The sequence below is a fragment of the Canis lupus genome, chromosome 6 (genome assembly GCF_003254725.2).
Source record: "Canis lupus dingo isolate Sandy chromosome 6, ASM325472v2, whole genome shotgun sequence".
NCBI classification, from domain to species: Eukaryota; Metazoa; Chordata; class Mammalia; order Carnivora; family Canidae; genus Canis; species Canis lupus.
In genome coordinates this window covers 32,848,742-32,869,538 of record NC_064248.1, presented here as the reverse complement: position 1 = coordinate 32,869,538, position 20,797 = coordinate 32,848,742, and the positions used below count along the sequence as shown (strand labels likewise).

Below are 20,797 nucleotides of genomic sequence, written 5' to 3'. Positions count from 1 at the left end.
GCCCTGTGTCTGCTCAAGCCCCTGCTACCCTGCAGTCACCTCCACACACATGCAAGGGCTTCAGCTCTTTCACCAGCTGGCAGCCGTTGCCAAATAAAATCCATTCTCACCGCTTCAGCTAATCTCTCATGGTGGGACGTGTGGTCAGGCAGGATGTGTGGATGAAGGGATGCTGCACCAGGGCCTGGGCAGGCCCCAGCTCATGCACAGGACACACGGAGTCCAAAGAACAGGAAGACGCTTGATGAGGGTGGAAAAGCCAGTCTGGAAGGGAATCAACCTGCTGAAGGAGCACCGGTACGGGCACCGTTTTGTGGCACTCAGTGTGCGCTGTGGAACAAGTGTGTTTCCCTCAGAGAGCATCAGCTGGAGAAACGGAGACTGTTTCTAGCTGGAAGAGAACCAGGATCAAGTCAGAATCCGTAGATCATTTAATAAACGTTCCTTTCTCCTCTCCTATTTTGCTTTCCTTTGTTCTCTGAGCTCTTCTGTATCGCGTGATGCTTGGTCTCCCCAATGCCTCTTGACTGGTGAGATTGCAATGTTGTGACCTCTTGGTGGTGGACATCCTTGGGGCCATGAAGTCTTCCTTTATAATATCACACCCCATAGTTTTGTCTATTCTTGTGATCCAGCTCCACTGGAAGCTGGCATCCTCAACCCATGACATCTCTAACTTCCCCAATACATGGTTCCCCATGAGTTCATCCTTCCCTCTCCGTTACCACACCACCTGCCACCTGCCCTGCACACTCCTCTTGGCTTGTTTGCACAATGAAGGGGTCTTGAAAGCCGTGGAGTTCCTTTCTCTTCTTGGGGAGTCTCTTGTTGTCACACTTCTCTTGGCATGCCCGATGCTTGGATGCCCTTGACTACCATACTCGACTCGACGAAGCTTCTGTTGAATTTCTTATCGATATCGTCAGGCACATATATTCCTGATTTTAAGAAAAACACTGTATGAAGTATGAGCATGTGGAATTGGTATCTAGGCCTTAGAACTCTTTTCACACACTGAGGCAATTTGGGGACCGGGACACATTTTTACAAGGTGGTCCCTCCCAGCAAAGTATAATATTGGTGCCCGCTTCTGGCAGTGCTAGCAATTATGTAAGCAGAGAAAGAGAGCTGAACTCCAAAATTTGAAAATGGAGTGTCAGGAGATTTGTGGCCTCGGAGATAATTTTGTTGCATGAATAAGATAATTCTTTTCCTGGCAAGAGAGAAAAGGGATTTTGGAATTCATGCAAAATATTGCAAAGCTCTGGAAAACTCCTCAAAAATCACTTGTCCTATTAACACCGCCAACAAAAAGCCGGAAACCTGGCCACCCATGGTATTTTTTTTTTTTTAATCGATGTTGAACTGCTTTTGTGCTTGGTTTCTGCAGGGAAAACCTATCTCCAGTTTTATAAGAAAGTCAATGAAGAAGCTGGATTTACTTTGCAGATCACTTTCCCGAAATATATCTCTTTGCTAAGGCAACAAGATGCCTACATGGAGATGAATAAAAATCAGTTCCTCCAAAGTCAACATTATCGAAATTGTCTAACGTCGTATTTTTTTGATTGTCACTTCTTCTCCAAGTTGTTCTGGAGACCCACCGTGGGCACCGGGGCACTCTTCAAGGAGACATCCCATTGCGAACATCAACGAAACATCTGGCTATGTTTGGAGATCAGCTGCTAAAAATACCTCCAAATGCCGAGGCCAGTCACCCATGTTGGGAGTGTGTCAGACTCTTTCAATAACACCCTGGCTTGAAGCGTGCATATGACAACTCTTGAAATTCAACCAATGGTCCAAGAATGAAGAGCCCAAGGGAACCCAGGAGCTTCGCCTCTGGAGTCCCCAAGTGGATGGCATGCAGTTCCAAGATGTGATTGGTCTCCAGTGACTATTTTTTCCCCACTTCGCTGCCCTTAGGTCCTGCCTTAAAGTTCCCATATGATATGATGATGTCTCCTGTGGTGGGTTGTGAGCTTCATGGAATTCTGGACTCATGCTCAGCTAGGATTCCACTGGCCAGTGAGCTGCTTACTACTAGGGTACTGTGTTTAGTACCTGACACACACCATCCCGTTGAACTCCTCCTCAACCCAAAGGATCAGGTGCTTGTGTTCCTTCCATGTTACAGATGAGAAAATAGAGGGACCGAGATTAAAGACTGTGAGTCAGTGGTGCAGCTGTCATTGGAACGCATCTCAGTCTGACTTCAGAGAAAAATGTATTGTGGATGGCTTCCCCATTTTTCCATAAATATCAATTAAGACAAGCTGGTTGATAGCATTGTTCAAATCCTCTAATACCCTTGTAATTTCCTGTCTACTTGTCACATTAATTATTAAGAGGACCTCTGACTGTAATTATAGATTTGTCTATTCCTTCTCGTAGTTCTATCAGTTTTGCTTCATATATTTTGAGCTCCGTTTTTGGTGATGAAAGCTTGGTATTGTTGTGTCTTCTTGATGAATCGACCCTTCTGTCTTTGTGGATGAACTTCCTTCTCCTGTAATGGGCTTTGCTTTGAAATCTACATTGTGTCATTTTTGACCAGTGTTAGCATGACCTGTCTTCTTCCATTCTTTTACCTTTGTATTCATCATTTCATTCGTGTAGGCAGCATATAGTTAAATTTCGCTTAAAAAAAATCCAACCTGATCATCCCTGCCGTTTAACTAGGGTGTTTAGACTATTTACATTAATGTGATTATTGATACTCCAGGTTTTGTTCATATTCTTGCTATTTATTTTCTACTTGTCTCATCTGAGAGCTGTTTCCTTTTTCCCTTTTTTCTGCCTTATTTGGGGTGCACTTTATGATTTCATTTTATTCCCTTTGTTGGTTCATTAGCTATAACTCTGTTGTTATACCTGCGGCTTGAGAATGGCAAGGCGACAAGATCTAGACTCTGCCCTCCAGTCCAGTCTCCAGCCTCCTATACCACACTCCTCACTTTGACAATGCCCAGTGAGCGGCGAGCTGGTTCCTCCTCCAGCTAACCTCAACCCCACACCTGCCCACGTATGGCTATTAAGATGTTGTCATGTTTCCTCTGAGTCCCATCAAAGCTCTCCTTTACATCCTGTTTTCAGTCACACTGTCTTGTTTTATCTAACATGACTTTTACCACTGTGATATTTTCCCATTCTCCCCTAGATTCCTCCCAATCCTTTATTTGTTCCTCCTTCACAGTTACATCAACTTTTCTTTGGTCTTTTCCTTATTTCTAATTTTAAGTTATCTCTTACCACCATCCTTTCATGGTGATCGCGAAGAACTCATCTTCTCTTTCCTTGGTTGATTCTTTCTTGAAACTGATATTTCTAAAAAAGTACCTTTAATCGTGCTCTCCTCCCTCCCCCTACCTTTTTTGGTGGTGGGGTGGGGATAGGTGTCATGATCTTTATTTTCTCATTAATTATAGATCCGAATACACCCAGAGCTGGATCAGTCTGCAGTTCTGATTTCTTTTGTCATTTCAAAGTCTCTTATGCAAAAGTCTGGTTTATTTTCTACTTTTTGGCTCTGTGGGTACATTCCCCATCACATTCTGTGCTCACTGCCCAGCTGTTTTGTTCCTGACCTCCTGTGTGGTCACCTGGCAACGTCTGTGCCTCCTGTTCACCTCATTCACCTCCAGCCCAGCAGTGTCTCTGGCTTGGTCACAGGCCATGACAATGACCTGTCTGCTATGTTTCACCTTCAACTTCACCTTCCTGACCACCTGGAGGGGGGCCACTGGGTCAGCACAGGACCCATTCTGTGACTGGATCATTCCTCTGGGTTTCGTCCCGATTAGAGATTTTTGTATTTATTTTTGGATCAGTCCTTTCATATCTGTGACATTTATTTTCAAGGAAATTGGTTTCCTGCTTGATGTCTGAGAAAGTATTTGTTGAGATTCAGTCCCACCAAAAATAATAATAATGGGCCTAGCATCTGCCAGGTGCATTGCCTACATTATCTCTAATTCCCCCAGCAGCCCCGCATGGTAAATATTATCTCTGTTTTGCAGATACATTTTATTTATACCCCACCATGTTCCAGGAAGGTTTCTAGAAGATTTTATAAGGATTCATAAAATGCAGCATCATAATGAAAGGTAAGGGTAGAGAAAATAGTTTTAAAAAATCAGTGTGGAAATGGATTCTCATTGCATTTAAGGATCTCGCCGGCAACCATAGAAATGTCCAGTAGCAGAACTGTGATTCGAACCTGGCTCTTGCAGCTGCTAAACAATCCGGTGTTTATGCTGAGCTGGACTGATTCAGACTGAGTAACAGGAAGACACGGGCAAACTTCAGAGGTCACACTTCCTGGGGGACAGGCTGCAGGTGGGTCATGAGCCATGCATGCCACACTGGGGTCTGTTTCTACTGTGCCCTGGGCTGGGCTGGGCCTCAGGAGACGCAAGGGCCACTCCCAGCTCCACGAGTCACTAGAACAGAGTCACAAAGTTCCTTTATAAAAGCCGTGCAATGACTGATCATCTACTGTGGTCAAGGCATGCCCTGATGGGTGCAGGCTCCAGATGTGAACAAGATAGGCATCGCCTCTGTCTTCGGGGAACTCACAGTCCAGTGGGTAAGGCAGATGTTACGGAAAGAAATATAAGCATAATAAACAAGTTACAGGTGCTATGAGGGGAAAAAGAAGCAGATTCATGGGACTAACATAGGGCTGATTTGGGGTAAGAACGGAGGTCAGGGGAGGGCTCTCTGAAGAGATATCATAGGATTGGACATTTTAGTTGACACCTGCTGTTTTTACTTGGACCTTCTCCCTTTCTTTGATAATAGAGCTTCTTTTGGGGAGACCCATTCATTCCATGTGGATTGGGTGTGATTGTCACCCTACTCTCAGATTTAAGAGTGTGACCCAGACCTGGTCAATCAGAATACTGTAATTCTCTGGCTGTGGTGATGGTCCAGGCAGAGGCAGGTGGTCTGAGTGAAATCAGAATCCATTCTGGGCTCTTCCTCCAATGGGGAAGATGTTGCCATCCCAAAGTGGTGCCACCATAACCATGTGAGTCTAGGGCTTCTGACAACCTTCCTGGACCCACATGCCCAAGAGACAGGGCAAGACTGAACACTGAGGGCCTGCTTCAAAACCCCATATCCAGCTTTGCCCGGAGACTGACTTTTTAGTTACAAGAATCAGTGGGTTTCCTGTGTTGGGGGGCTAAGCTGGTTTGAGTTGGGTTTCTGTTCCTAGTATCTGAAAGGAATCTGAAAGGAATCTGCAGACCTGCAACAGCAGAGATGAGCCACATGGATATTGGGAGGAAGTGTGTTGCAGGCAGAGGGAACAGCATGAGCATGTGTGAGGGGATGTCACTTGGTGGAGGAGGCCAGTGTGGCTAGAGCCAGTGGACAAATGAGCAGTACTGCTATTGGGCTTGTGCACTGTACAATGCTGCCTGGATGAGGGGCAAAGGGAGTCGGTGGAGCTATGCAGGGTTGACGAGTGTCCCCCACCCCCCGCCCTCCAAATTCGTGTCCTCTGGAGCCTCAGAGTGTGACCTTTTTTGTCAATACATCCTGCAGATATAATCGGTTCAGATGTAGTCACCACAGTGGATGAGGGCAGATGTCTGGTGTTTGGAGGAGGCCATGTGAAGACACAGAGGGATGCACGGGGCGAGGCTGCGGGGGAGGAACACCACGTGTCACAGAGATAAAGACTGGAGTGGTGTGGCTGCATGCCCAGGAATACCCAGAATTTCCAGCAATCTGCAGACCCTGGAAGAAGTCAGGAACAATTCCCCCCAACTTTCCCTGGAACCATCCAGAGGGTGGACACCTTGACTTCTAGCCTCCAGAGCTGAGAGGTAATATCCATTGTTTCAAGCCATCCTGTTAGTGGTACTTTGTTAGCAGCCCCTGGAAATGAAGACGGTAGGTAAATACCCCAGATTCTTCATGTCCCAGTGAGAGGACTGTGAGGCCTGTCGCATCGCCATCGTCATGGTCTCCAGAGGGTGGCGTGCTCATCATTGCCTCCTACGCTGGCTCTTCTCCCTTCTCCTTCACTCTACTTCCTGGGGTCACCTCCTAATGACGCTACTCCTGCCCAAATCCCTGGAATCCAAACAAAGCAGATGCCACTGAAGCCAGCAGAGGCCTGATGGAAAGGGCTTGGGAGGGATGCTGGTGAGGTTGGCTGGAGACACATTGCAGACAGATGAATGAGTTCGGGTTCAATCCTCAGCGTCGTAGGAAGAGCTGGGGAGCGGGATGATGTCTGATACTCCTTCTCCAAGGATCCACTGGCAGTCACTCGGACAATGGCTTGTCGAGCGGGGAGACAGTTGCAGGGGACCAATCACAGCGGCACTTCTCCTTTTCATAATTCACCATCCGAGGTCAAGGTCTCCTCTGGGGATGGAGTGAGATGTTCAGAAAGCTCAGCAAGAGGCAGTTTTCTCCCTGTGAGTCTTGGGGACCTCTTGTTATGCTGTAGACTCTCTTAGTTAACGCCCAATTGCTGAGTAGTTCTCATTACCTCTCTTCACCGACAGTGAGCAGCTGACAAGCTTGTCTTATACAACAAGACCCCCCATTAATGTGGCTTAGGATCGGAGCGAGAGGGGGGCACCCACCCCGGTGATGGAGCATTCTGGCGGTGTCGACAGGGATGGGGTGGGCTGACGGGACCGGGGAGTGAGGCAGAGGTGACCTTTTGGATCTGCTTCCCCCTTTGGTTCCCGTCACCCTTTCAGAAAGAAACCTAAGTGCAACCCCTTTGGAATTTGTGTATAATTTGCATTCGCGGTGACATGGGACACATGGGACACATTTTTCACTGGAGACTGGAATTGAATTGCAATCACATAGGAAATGGTCTGATCCAGAGTCTAAATCCAGAAGAGAATAGAAAGGTGATGACGATGTGCCTGTCGATGGAGTGCCAGGCACACAGTGGGCACTCAGTAAATCCAACCATCTGTCCTTCTCTTCCTCTGTTCTTTCCTTCCTTCTTTCTTTCCTTTCTGTGCCCCCCTGCTCACCTTCAAATTTTATTTCTGATGCTTCAATCACCTCTATGATAGACCCGTTAAATGGTATCCAGCCTCACTTACAATACTGCCAGTGACAGGGAAGTCACTCCTTCTCATTCCATCCCAGCTGGGCTCTGACAACGAGAAAACTCAGTTTTTAGATGCTGAGGGGCTATTTATCTCTCTGTATCTCCCACCTACGGGGTCTAATTATGCTTCCCAGTAGAGTCACAAAATGCATCTTGTTTCTCTTTCATTAGTGCTGCTCAGACATATGAAGACAGTGCTTATATCCCTGACAAGTCTTTTTTTGGAGGGAGGCAGACAGTTCTTCAGCCTTTCTGTCTGGTCTTCTACAAACAAATGACAATAGTCTTTATCTGTTTTGAAATGGTGGCCTTGACTCCTGAGGTAAGACCGCACACTGGAGGCCAGACATGGAATATAACTTCTTCTTCTTCTTTTTTTTTTTTCTTGGACACTATACCTCTATAGATGCAACCCAAGATAACATAAGTCTTTAAAATTTTTTTATGTTTAGTTTTTTTGGTGGTAGTTGCATTACCATGCTAGCTCATGTTTAGCTCAGCATCGACTAAGATCCTTAAATCAGGAGCTGAAAAGTCAAATACTGTCAGAGGCCAAGCAGGTAAAACAAATGAGCAAAGCATTCTGGGTGAGGCTTGTGGTGACCTGAAGCGTTCGTGCCTCTTTCATAATGGGCAGCAGCTCTTAGCTGCAGCTGACTGTTGCCATGTAGGGTGTAGGTTTGGTGTCAAAAATTAGGAACTTTCACATACAAAAAATCCAGACTTGGAACTTCTTTAAAAGGAAAAAAAACACCCCAAAGATTTGGCAACTTTGTGCTCATATTCCAACACAACTAGGGCTGAGCTGTGGCTGCCAGAGGCTCTTGGGCAATCCTACCAAAGCAGCCCAGAGAATGCTGGACCCTTTGTGTGTGACCACGCTGACTTCATCTGTCAAATGAGGTGGATCAAACAGTGCCCAGGCTCCTGGTGCAGCAGAGTTCAGAAGCTCAGTTTCCTGATGTCATTTATGGAAGTGATAGCAAAGGGAGAGTCCCCATCTGGGATGTTCTCGAGTCTTAGCATCTTTCACTTTATTATGAGAACTTCTGCAGGCTCATTACTTTAGGATCTCTGGTGGGGAATAGAAGGGAAGACATGATAAACATTTAAAATATCTGTTATAGAGTTGGGGAGAGATGAGGATTAGGATGAGACATAAAACAGGAAAGGAGGAAGTAGTAGAGGTGGGGTGGGGGCACTATTTAGAGAGGGAGTTCAGAGAAGGCTGCTTTGACAAGGTGACTTTGACTAGACACCTGAATGAAGGGAGCAAATAAGCCATGAAGATGGGATGGCAGGGGGGTGGAGGAGAGAAGAGAATGTTCAGGCAGCAGGTGCAAAGACACTGGGGTCAGAGTGCTCTTGGCGTGTTTAACAGTGAGGGACCTGTTACTGCGGAGTACGGTGAGGGCTGAGCAGTGCTGGAGGATGAGGTGGAAGGAGAGAGTGGGGGCAATGTCCTGTAGGGTTGTATGGGCCATGGTGATGATCTGGATTGTCAGTGTGATCCCAATATTCCATGAATATTCACGAGCTCCTATGTGCCAGGCCCTGTGCAAGGTGTTAGAGACACACCAGTGAGCGAAATGGACAAAATCCTTGCCCTCATGGGGCTTAGATTCTAGTGTAGGGAACACGCACGCGTGTGTGTGTGCCATATAAAATAAACAGGGAGTGTATGCAGTATAGACACAGAGAAAAATAAAGCAGGGAGAGGAGACTGATGTGATTTGGGGCCAGCATTTCTGCCTCTCTGAAGCTCAGTGTAGTTATTTTTAAATAACCCCAACAAGAGCTTCCTGTTGCCATCAGGTCTACCCAGCTCTGAAGACCTGTGTTCATTCTTCCAAGATCCAGCAGCCTCTGGATCAGGGCCCCTCCACCTCGGCACTGTTGACATCCGGGGCTGGATCATTCTCGATTGTGGGGGCTGCCCTGTGCGCTGCAGGAGGGTGAGCAGCGTCCCTGGTCTCACCCCCTCGACGCCAGGAGCACCTCCGCCCCCAGGCTGACAACCAGGAATGCCTCCGCCCACCACCAGGTGTTCAGCCGTTGCTGGGGAGCAACCCCCCCAGTTGAGAAGCACTGCCTTGTAGGGAACTGTTGTTTCTGACTTTCAAGGTTCCATGTAAAATCGGGTGAGTCTCAAGTGTTCCACAGGGTGGACAGTGTGTGCCCTGCTCCAGGCCCTCATGGGGAGTCTTTGGCCTGTCGAGAGGGTATGTGGAACGGGGACTCTAATTCACTGTGCCTGGGGTCTGCCCAGGGAGTGGGGGCCCATGAAGGTACCACAACGCCATCAGGGCATGAATAAGAAAACCACGACGCGGTGACAACCCCTGCCCCATCCTGGGAATGTGGCCTCCTACAATGTTTATCCTGGAGACTTCCAAACATACACAACGCGGAGTGAGCATTACCCAGCTCCAACAGCCATCCGCGTAGGGCCAGGCTTGTTTTGTCCTCATCCCCCTCTCCCTCGCCTCCAAAGGCTTCCCCTCCCAAGTTATTTTGGAGTTAATCCCAGAATTATATCCTTTAATTTATAAAGCTTTCAGTATGGATCTCTAAAAGGTAAGGACAATTAAGAACGTAGCCACAATACCATGATTGCAGCTAGGGAATTAATAGTTCTTATATCATCCAACATCCTGTCAGTGTCCGGGGGCTGTAATTGCTTCCTCTTCCTTCATCATCCTCCCACGTTCAATCTGGGAGTCCCGTCATCCTATCAACTCCAGACCCACCCTGATTCTGTCCATTCAGCGGCCTCTCTACAACCTCCAAGCCAGGCCCGTCCAGGGGGATCCCCGACCTCTGTCCACTTCTCGAGCTCACCTGCCCCCTCCCCCCTGCCTCCCCTACTCCCCGCCAGCCGCCAGCCGTGCTGGCCTCCCTGCTGGTCCCCAAACATGCCCCATGCTGTCTCTCCTCGGGGCCTCACGTTGGCCCTCACATCCTCCCCAGTGCTGGAATTCTCTTCAACCAGGACCCCATCCCCAATCTATCTAGGTCTCCGGAGTGTGTCGCTGTCTCAGGGAGACTCTCCTTGTTCACTCTGTATCCACTGTGTCTGAGACAGTCCGTATTAAATCCTCCATGAGTATTTGCTGAGTCAGTGGATTTACTGGGTGGATTCCTTTTTTTTTTTTTTTTTTTTTAAAGATTTTATTTATTTATTCATGAGAGACACAGAGAGAGGCAGAGACACAGGCAGAGGGAGAAGCAGGCTCCATGTGGGGAGCCCAATGCAGAACTTGATCCCAGGAACCCTGGGATCACGCCCTGAGCTGGAGGCAGACGCTCAACCACTGAGCCACCCAGGTGTCCCATGGGTAGATTCTTCTGCCCCAGGTAGACAGTGGCTGTATAGACATGCTACCAAACAGACAAGTACCCCCCTCTCCCTGCCCCAATATTGGGTAATTGAAGCAAAGAATCAGCCAGGTCTGGAAAGCAGCCTTCCTGGGTGGTTATAAGGACAGGCAAGGGTGTCCTCTTGGGTTTGGAGGCCTCATCTCCCAAAGGGAGGCTGGAGAAGCACTGGAGAGGTTGTGGCTCCTCTTACCACCTCATCTCCTGTCTTGAAAATGTCTCCAGCCTCCCAGGGGACCCTGGGCTGATGAATTCTGGCCACTCCTTGGGGACAGCCCACCCCAGTGTCTACTCCTGGACCAGAGAGAGGAGGGCAAAAGCTGTGGAGAGAATTCTTTTTTCCAAAGGTGCATTAGCTGTGGCCAAGACCCAACACGGCCCCAACCCCCACCCCAACCTGGCCCCAGCTTGGGAACCTGTGCTCCAGGGGTTAATGGTGTGTTGCATTAGCTAGCACCAGAATCTCCCATGAAATCCCCCCAAAAAGCAGTGGCCGGAACTCTCCCCTTAGACACAGGCTCAGGGGATCCACACAGGGGTCTCTGCTTTGAGCAGGCACCCTGGAGGCAGCTGAGCTGAGTGGTCCCCTGACCCCACAGTGAGGAACAACAGGCCAGAGCCAGTTCAGAGCTACAGTCCCATCTCTGTTGAACGCTGCTTCCCAGCAAACACAGGAGACTAATTATGCAGTGCTGTTGAGACCTTCCAGAAGTGCTCTGTTGCCTTGTTAATCGAAGCTCCACAAAACCAGGGCTGGAGGTTGGAATAAAAATAGCTTTGTGCAGGTTAAAAGGTAGAATGAACGTGGGCATCAGGAATTTATTTCTCAAGGTTGGGTGTGTGTGTGTGGGGGGGTGGTCAGAGACGTGAATGTTTGTGTCCTAGTATTTGTGTGGGTCATTTGGAACAGCTAAGCCATGTCAGCACGTGCAAACTGGAACAATGAGATATATTAATAACATAATGTATGAGTTTCTCGGGGCTGCCGTAACAAATGACCAGTAATGAGTGGCTTAAAACAACAGAAATTTATTCCGTCACAGCTCTGCAGTTTGGGACCCTGAAATAAGGGGTCGGTAGGGCCCTGTTTCCTCTGAAGTCGCTTGGGGAGACCCTGTTCATGCCTTTTGCTTGGTTACGAGTGTCAACAGGGCAGCCTTATGGACCTTACAGGCTGAGGCTGTGCCTGGTGCATTTAGGTAGTGAGACACATGCTCAGGCTCATCCCTTGTAAAGATGGGCAGAGTCGGGGTCCCTGGGTGGCTCAGTGGTTGAGCATCTATCTGCCTTTGGCCCAGGGCGTGATCCTGGGGTCCTGGGATGGAGTCCTACATTGGGGTCCCTGCAGGGAGCCTGCTTCTTCCTCTGCCTGTGTCTCTGCCTCTTTCTGTGTGTCTCTCATGAATAAATAAATAAAATCTTTAAAAAAAAAGGGAGGGGGGCAAAATCACCTGTGATGACCACCCACAGTTGCAGCCATGTTGACTCTGGTCCCAAGATCTTGGAGTCTCAAAAATGAAGGCAGATATTTCAATGTCAGTGTCTTAGGAGGTTTTGCTGACTGCACGACAGCCCTCCCATCTGGGGAATGAAAGTTGTGTTCCGGACTAAACGAGAGAGAGAGAGAGAGAGAGAGAGAGAGAGGCTTTTCCAAAGGCTATACGTTTCCAAATTAAATCATTTCCTGGATTTTCCTCCACCAGGCCGTGCCCTTCCCCACAGAAGAGCCTATGAGAAGACTGGTGTGTGTGGTGGGGAAAATGAGGGCACATCCGAACCCTCCAGCTACGTGGCCTTGTGTGATCTAACCCTTGTCTAATTCTGTTACCCTCTATTTATTGCTGAACAGATTCATTCAACGTTGGCTCAGGAAATATTCGAGCTTCTGCTCTAAGCCACCTGCTAGACAGCCACGTGGGGGCTGAGGCTACCACAGTGAACAGAACAGACCAAATCTCTGTACTTACGGAGGAGCCTTCACTCTACGGAGGAGCAGACGAGGAACCAAGGAATGAATGAGCCCCTTCTGTCGGCTTCCATCGTGTCCTAAGGAGCTGATATTCCAACAGGCCATGACCATGGGCCCCATGCCTTCCAGACCTGAGAGGGGAGAAGAGATGTGTGAGTCTCCTGCACACGCACCTGGCTGTGGGGAGGGCTGTGTGCCGGCCACATCCCACCCCGGGCAGGCCCGTCTGTGCAGAGGACAGCCTGTAGGCAGGGCCTCTCCCTTCCAAGCCACCTTTTCTTGAAGCACCTAGCTGCAAATTGGGAGCAGGGCCTCAAGGATGAACGTTTTCTGCTCTCTCTAATTTCACTATCGATCCTATTTTCATACCAGAACTGGGTGTGATTAATAAAATCCCAGCCGTGCAGTAGACCGCAGGCAGGGAGAAGGATGGGGAGACACCAAAGTGCACCTCAATTCAGCGTGCACCTCCCAGGGCCGAGCTGAGGGGGAGGTTAGTGAGGCCCTTGTCTGGGGTACAACATTTAAGGAGGTGCCCCAAAACATACCAATTAAGATAAATACGGTCTTAGCTCAGTATTTTATTTTTGTTTTTATTTTTTTTAGCACAGTATTTTAACAGATCAAAATGAATGCAGAAAAATCTCTGATGAACAAAATATCAGACTTTTAAGTGAGATCATAGAGGCAAAGCTCCTAGCTCCAGGCCTCACACATAGTAGGTACTCAGGAAATCCAACACAAGAATGGCAAAGTAGTAATAATACCATGTATGTCTAGTGTTTTTTATTTTTATTTTTATTTTTTCCAGTGTTTTTTTTTTTAAGGAATCCACATGTATATGCTCATTTCATCTTCACGACAATACCTGTGAGGTGGCTTTTATACCCCCATTTCATAGATGGGGAAAATGAAGGCATGCAGACGGGAAAGGATTATTCACATTTTTTAAAAAGATTTTATTCATTAATGAGAAACATACAGAGAGAGGCAAAAACATAGGCAGAGTCCTGCAGGGAGCCAATGCAGAACTCCATCCCAGACCCCGGGATCACGTCCACCCAGGTGCCCCGGATTATTCACATTCTTGCAGTAAGTTAAGGGCTGGAACCTTCACAGTACAGGGAATTCGGGCTTTAATGTATTTTTTGGGGGGACACAATCTACCCCATGGCACATGTATTTTCCTTGGAGAAGAATCAGAATTGAAACCTGGATAATCTGGTCCCAGCATCCATATGAATAACCATTTATACCACTGACGCTCACCGTGGAAGCAAAGGGACCCTAAAGTGTTCACTCTTTCTCTGAGTCCTGTTTTTGGACCAATCTGAACAGAATAAGGCCAATGGGGATATTTCCCAGTGCTTGAGAATAAATACAATTAAATAGTAGAAGGCATCTGTCTGGGACCCAAGAGCTCTGGAATACCTGTTAAAAGTGGAAGGAAGATAACCAGCTCCTGTTGGATTTGACATCAGCCTAATCGATGACACTATTGATTTGATTCATTGTGAGTCCCATGGCAGCGGCCACCAGAGAGGACGATACTCTCAGCAAGGAGGAGGAGGGGGCAAGGCACGAGGGCATGAGCAACTTAACCCCTCTCAGCTGCAGGTCCTGGGGAGAAGTGACCGCCTCTCTTCCAGGACAGAGCCCGCAGGTGGCAGGTCCTCAGCGACAGGATAGAAGAAAGAGGTGTCAGGGCTGACACGTCTCTGCATTAAGAACCAGAGCAGAATTTGGATTGAAAAATTCTGTTTTGGCCTCTTGGAAAGGCAGGGTGATAGGCACAGCCAGCAGCTTGGACGCAATGTCCCCATCTCTGTCAGAGCTCCTTGCTTAGCAACTTCATGGGACCCACCAGCTGGTTATTATTTAATGTGATGCAATTTCTTCACCTGCTTGCTTGTCTACCGCCCAGGCCCACAAGCCCCTGAAGCACTGGTGATCTGGAACACGCATGTCTTCCCAGGTCTGGACGGCAGTGTGGGAGCGTTTACACCTTGACCATGGGCCGCCCCTACAATTAAGGCTCCAACCCCTTAAATGTCCCATCCGTTGCTCTCTGTGAATGTGAATAATCAGGGGCACCTGGGTGGCTCAGTGGTTGAGCATCTTCCCTCAGTTCAGGGCATTGATCTTGGAGTCCCGGGATCGAGTCCCACGTCGGGCTCCTTGCAGGGAGCCTGCTTCTCCCTCTGCCTGTGTCTCTGCCTCTCTCTCTGTGTCCCTCATTAATGAATAAATAAAATCTTAAAAAAAAAAGAGAGAATGTGAATGATCCTTCCACTGCTACAGAACCGAGCTCCTTGGAGATGGACACCACCCTCTTGTCTTTCGGGGGCCGCTTTGCCTCTGGCTTAGGGCCAGGCACATAATTGGTGCTTGGGAAATACCCAAGTCAAGTGGCTTGAAAAGGCCACCGGAGGAGGGTTTGCACCATGGAGATCGGCAACCTGGAAGCTAGATGTCTCATTTGGCTCTTACTCTGAAGAAATCATTTCGACTCAGTTCTGTTATGCTGATTCTGTTGCTACCTTGCATCAGACCCCAGGGATCCGAGGTAGAAAAGTCATAGTTTCTTGCCCTGCAGAGGTCTGGGCGTGGGGTTCACGAGAGGGCCTGGGGACCCGTGACCCATACACTGTGGACAGTGGCCCGAGGACATGCTTGGGGACACAGGTAACAAAATGCTGGGTCAGACTCTCTGCCCATTTGCTGATTGTAACCACCCAGGGTGCACTCTCTGTTTAAGCATTGTGGTGTCAGCTAGAAGTGGACACACATCAGGCCCCGGAGGGCACGGACACCCAGCCCGATCTTGCTGAGCTGGGGGACCCTGGACAGCTTACTTGTCTGCGCCCCTTGCTCAGGTGGGAGGATAGAAATAAAAATAAATAAATAAAACTTACCCACAGGTGGTTTTAGAAGGATCACTAAAGAACAGATGTAAGGGGGATCCCTGGGTGGTGCAGCGGTTTAGCGCCTGTCTTTGGCCCAGGGCGTGATCCTGGAGACCCAGGATCGAATCCCACGTTGGGCTCCCGGTGCATGGAGCCTGCTTCTCCCTCTGCCTGTATCTCTGCCTCTCTCTCTCTCTCTCTCTCTGTGTGACTATCATTAAAAAAAAAAAAAAAAAGAACAGATGTAGGGATCCTTGGGGGTGGGGCTCAGTGGTTGAGCATCTGCCTCCGGCTCAGGTCATGATCCCGGGGTCCTGGGATCGAGTCCTGCATCAGGCTCCCGGCATGGAGCCTGCTTCTCCCTCTGCCTGTGTCTCTGCCTCTCTCTGTGTCTCTCATGAATAAATAAATAAAATCTTTAAAAAAAAAAAAAGAACAGATGTAAACACAGTAGATGCTCAATAAAGTACTCAGTGAGTTAAAATGTGATTGTCTGATGTGTTGGAAGAAGAATATTTTTCCCCTCAAATGCAACATATTCCATTCTCACGTTCTCTGTCTCTCTCCCTCCCTCTCCCCACCCTGATGTCCTCCCAGCATCACGGCATGCAGGGGCCCCAGTCCCCGCCCTCCTTCAGCTGTTTCTAGTCTGGGTCCTGGGTGCTGGGAGGTGGCACGTTCCCCTGGGTCCCACCAGCCTTGCTCCCTCTCCTGCACCGTCTGAATGGCAGGCGGAAGGGACGCTCTAATGTGCAAATGTGAATGTGCGGCTCCTCAGTTATGCAGGCTTCCCCTGGGCCCCAGGATCACGTCCAAAGTCCCGAGAGCATCCATGGCCCTCCCCAAGCTGACCTCCTCACCACCTTCCCTTCCTGCCTTGACACAGGCCTCGCCGAACTACACACAGGTTAAACTGTGCGATCCACCCCCTCCTGCCATACCCAGGCCTTGGCAGGGCCCATCCTCCGTGTGAACAATCCAGCTCCCCACCTTGCTTGGTGTTCTAGTCTCGGGGGGCACTGACCCTCCCTCTAGAAGGCTCCCTCCCCTACGAGCCTGGGCTCCTTGTTGTATGCTACAGAACTCCCCCCCGAACACACACACCTTGGCACGGTTAGTAACCCCATCTGTGGGTGCCACAGCTCTGACACTTTTGCACTAGAAACTGTGGCTTTTGGAGAGTCACAGAGTAGTTTGGGGAATACAAAGACAGAGCCACACACATACACACATACACCTATATACACCCATACATATATGTACACACAAGCACAACTCACACACACACACACACATACACAGACACACACGCATACATATGAGATAGCAGGTCTCGTGCAAGGCATGATGGAGACAGTGAAAGGAGTCTGTAAGTCAGGGAAGACTTCATGTAGGTAGTAGAACCAAGGCAAAGCACCAAGTGAAATTCGCCATCAAGCGATGTCTTACCTGAACAGCTTTCAAAGACCTGCTGTCCCTTGGCGTCCATGAATCCGTGCCATAACCTTTTAATAAGTGGTGGATTTGTGTTCACTCTTGCTTGGATTGTTTTCTACTTTGGATGACCAAACGTCCTTGGGAAACCCCCCCAGCCGCTCATTTGGTGCAGGACAGGGGCCACAGTGTCATGATCTACTGGAAAGAAGGAGCGTATCGTCCCACTTAAACATTCTATCGTTGGCTGAATTAGGTGAGAGGGTAGCTGTCCGAAGGATAGCAGGGGCTTCCAGAATTGGAGAAACACGTGTTGACATAGGCAGGAACCAAGGATGATTCCGAGGCCAGAGGGAAGCTGCCACGGCCAGAGTCATGTGTGGGGGCACGAGATGCTCCTGCAGTGCACCAAGCCTGGCCTTTGTCTTCAGGGGTGACAATGGGATCCCTTGGCCGTGGCTGGACCTGCACCTCGCCCCGGCATTCTGTTGTGGATTGGAATTCACACATGAAGGGGAATTCTTCTCAAGAGGCTCTCGTAAATCACAGGAAGATGGGTGGGCTTGGGAAAAAAAAAGTCAGAGGCCAGTGTCTGGTAAGGTGCTGCCTTCCCAGAGCCTTCCCGAGGGGCTGTAGGCACGTCCCGGGTCTCCTTGGTGTTTGCAGTGGTCTGTCTCCTGCTTAGAAATGGGGAGTGGACAGCAGGGCAAGTCTCAGAGCACCCTAGACCAGGAAGACAAAAAAAACCTCTTTATAGCCGAGTTCTTTTCCTACCTTATATAAACCAACTCCTAAGATTTGGTCTTGGCGATTTCTCGCTAGGGCTGAGTCGGGCATATTGACCTCTTGTTTGGTCCTTAGTAAATAGATCATCACCACAAAGAAAGAACTCATGACGGTGCAGCTTGCCATTCACCTCCTCCTGTCCTCTCTGGCCGCCCCATCCCGCACTCTGGCCCAAGGGCCACACGAGCCATGGTCCATGAGTGTCCGAGGACCTGGATCGAATCCTAGCTCCACCACTACAAAGCTGTGAGAATTTGGGTGATTCACTTAAGCTGTCGGAGCCTCTGTCCACCCACTGGTAAAACACTGTCTACTTTACAGGGTCGTGGTTAGGATGAAATAAAACAATGAGCCAGTGAACGGTGGGACACAGAGCAGAGGCTTAATAAATGGCGATTATTGTGATTATTGATAAATGCTTGTTGCAATCCCAAACCAACTGCTTGGTGTAGTAGAGTGAATACAGACTTTGCAATCAGATGGACCTGAGTTAGAGTCCAGGTTCTACAATTTGTTAGTTAGGTGAGTCAACATCTCCAGGCCTCAGCTTCTTGGTCTGTGAAATGGGTAGGATAATTTCTAGCTGCAGGACAGATACGACTCTCCTCCCCTTCTCATCTGCTCTGGGGGAACACCGGTTGCCATACTGTGAAGAAGGCACAGGCATCCTATGCAGAGCCTCCCTGCAGAGGTGAGGAAATGAGTTCGCTAGAGAGCAGTCGGTGAGGTCTCCAGTCCTGCCAACAAGCACGTGATTCACCTGGGAAGCACATGGTTTCCTGGTGGAGCCTTCAGGTGGTTACAGCTCCGGCTGACATCTTGAACTGAAACCTTACAAGACACTCTGAGCCTGAACCACCCTGCTAAGCGACTCCCAGATCCCTGACCCACAGAGATTGTAAGATAATGAATATTTGTTCAAGCTGTGAGATTTGGAGGGTACTTTGTTATGCAGCAATAGATAACTAACACATCAGCCGATTGACTTCTGCTTCCTTCTTATTGGTTGGCCTGTGTCACATGGTCATCCTATCCTCAAGGGAGGCTGGGAAATGTAGTTTTAAACCAGGCAGGTGGCCAATGTGAACCAAGCAAGGGCTCTGTTTAGCAAGGAAGAAAGGGAGATTGGATATGGCATCAAGTTATTTCTTTCCTGCTGTTTTGTTGTATTTCTTATAACCTAAAGTGACAAGGAGTTGAAAATGGGTGATGGATGACATCTCCCTTTTCCTTTCCTCTTTTTTTTTTCCTTTTTCTTTACTAGTTTGGAGTAGAGAGGCAGCGATTCGGCTTCCGTGAGATGGGAATGTTATGGCTTCATTTGCACTATTTCAAATAAATTTTGGGGACAAGATAAGTATGTAGAAGTCTTATCTCCCTGTAAATAAGTCAGTTGCAAAGACATCTGTATCATCCATCAACCATTTAATTTCTTAAGAGGATGTTAATTTAAGAACCTTTCTACTGGCCAATTGTATGGCTATGTACAGATTTGGAAGGATTTATAGTCTCTTAATTTTTCTAACTGGCACATTCTCTTTCGTTCCTTTTCAAGAGGAGAAGACTAAGATGCCATCATAATATTTCATGTCATCTCCTTGAATATCTGCCACAAGAACATTTTACTTATTTTTCCTAATTAAATAGGGGAGTGCAACCCAGTTTTTATGTTCTCATAAAACACATTAATCACACCAAAAGCCTTTTTGTACTGCTTTCCAGTGGGAAGGAAGCTAACATTTGCTGAAGACCTACTGTGTGCCAGGCACTTACATATATATATATATATATATATATATATATATATATATATATATGTAATCAGCTTTATACACAGCACAATACGCCTATGATAGGGGTCACTATTTTTATGTCTATTTTGTGGATGGAATTCATAGAATTTCTTGCCCAGGGAAAAGTTGAGGTTTGAATCCAGTGCTCTGGTTTCAAAGTCCTTCCATGGCACTAAATTATCACTTACCTTTGCTTCCTGCCGCCCATTTATGGATAAATTGATCCTTCATGACTAACATTTAACTTCCTTCTATTTGTTGGTTTCTTGACCCAGTTAAAAGAAAAGTTAAAGCCAAAACTTTTAGGCACTTGCATAGTACCTAATTGTATTTTTAATATTTGATGTGCTCAGAAACGTATGAAGAATTAGTGCTAATTCTGAGCTGATTATCACATTCTGGCATATTTTCTGGTATGTGATCTGCGGCCTTGGGGACATTCCTGAACTTTTCCCTCTAATTATCACTGGGTGGATGTGAATGATGCTGTTATCCAAGGATCCTGTCAGAACTTCATTTTTTTGTCATTAAATAAAAAAAGATTTAGGAGAAGATGGATCCGACTTTTCTGAAGATGTTGGCTGAATGTCTGATTGGTGGTATTCTGTTGTCTGTGATGGGTTTCCACTGTATTCCATCAAGAAGCCAACCTGTGCCCACATTGTATTTGGGTGGCAGGGTCATCTTTAGGCAAGATTTTATTTTTCTGTTTTTTCTTTAAGTTAAAAATTGTTGGGGAAATTGTTTTAGATTCACATTCAGTTTTAAGAAATAATTCAGAGAGATCCCTTGTATCTTCTACCCAGTTTCCCTCAATAGCAACATCCTGCAAAACTAGGACAATATCACGACCAGGATATTGACACTGATTGAGTCCAGATACAGAATAGTTCCATCACCACAAAGTTTCTTCCTGTTTTCCTTTTATGGCCATACCCAGTTAAGGGATTTTTGATTGCGAAGAATGAAGTCAACCCAGGAGAGCTTAAGAAAAAAATCTCTTGGAAGAAGTAGCTAATATCTGCTGTTGTCTGCCCATCACTTCCTGTTCCATTTCTTCTTTTTCAACTGGGTGAGTCTGATGCAGCTATCAGTCACGAACCCTGTTCCCATGGCCTTGGAGACAAGGTCAAGTGACCCAAACCAATCCAATCACAATAATCCATGCCCCTGCTGACTGGGATTGGTGGTGGGCTAACACCTCTTTGGTTTTGGCCTAGAGACGTTCCCTGGGACTTTCTGATGGGGAGCTGGAGAAGGGGTTTGCCTCTGGGATCCCAGAGCTAAAATGATGGGGAGTCGCTGCTTGCAGCCTATTTCTTACTATGTAGAAAAAGCCTGTCTGTAGGAAAAGGGCATGAATCCCCCACACAAATACGGATATTGGAAAGGTGGCAGATGAGCAAGTGATGGACATTGTGACATTGTTTCCTCT

General features: G+C 47.8%; 1 long non-coding RNA gene across 1 annotated transcript; it reads left to right on the top strand.

Annotated features, from left to right (window-relative positions):
• Window positions 1–3,819: 3,819 nt before the first annotated feature.
• On the top strand, window positions 3,820–15,813 carry LOC125755204 (uncharacterized). Its single transcript, XR_007411069.1, has 3 exons — window positions 3,820–4,106; window positions 5,554–5,837; window positions 12,324–15,813. It is a non-coding gene; the product is annotated as an uncharacterized LOC125755204 (long non-coding RNA).
• Window positions 15,814–20,797: the final 4,984 nt, after the last annotated feature.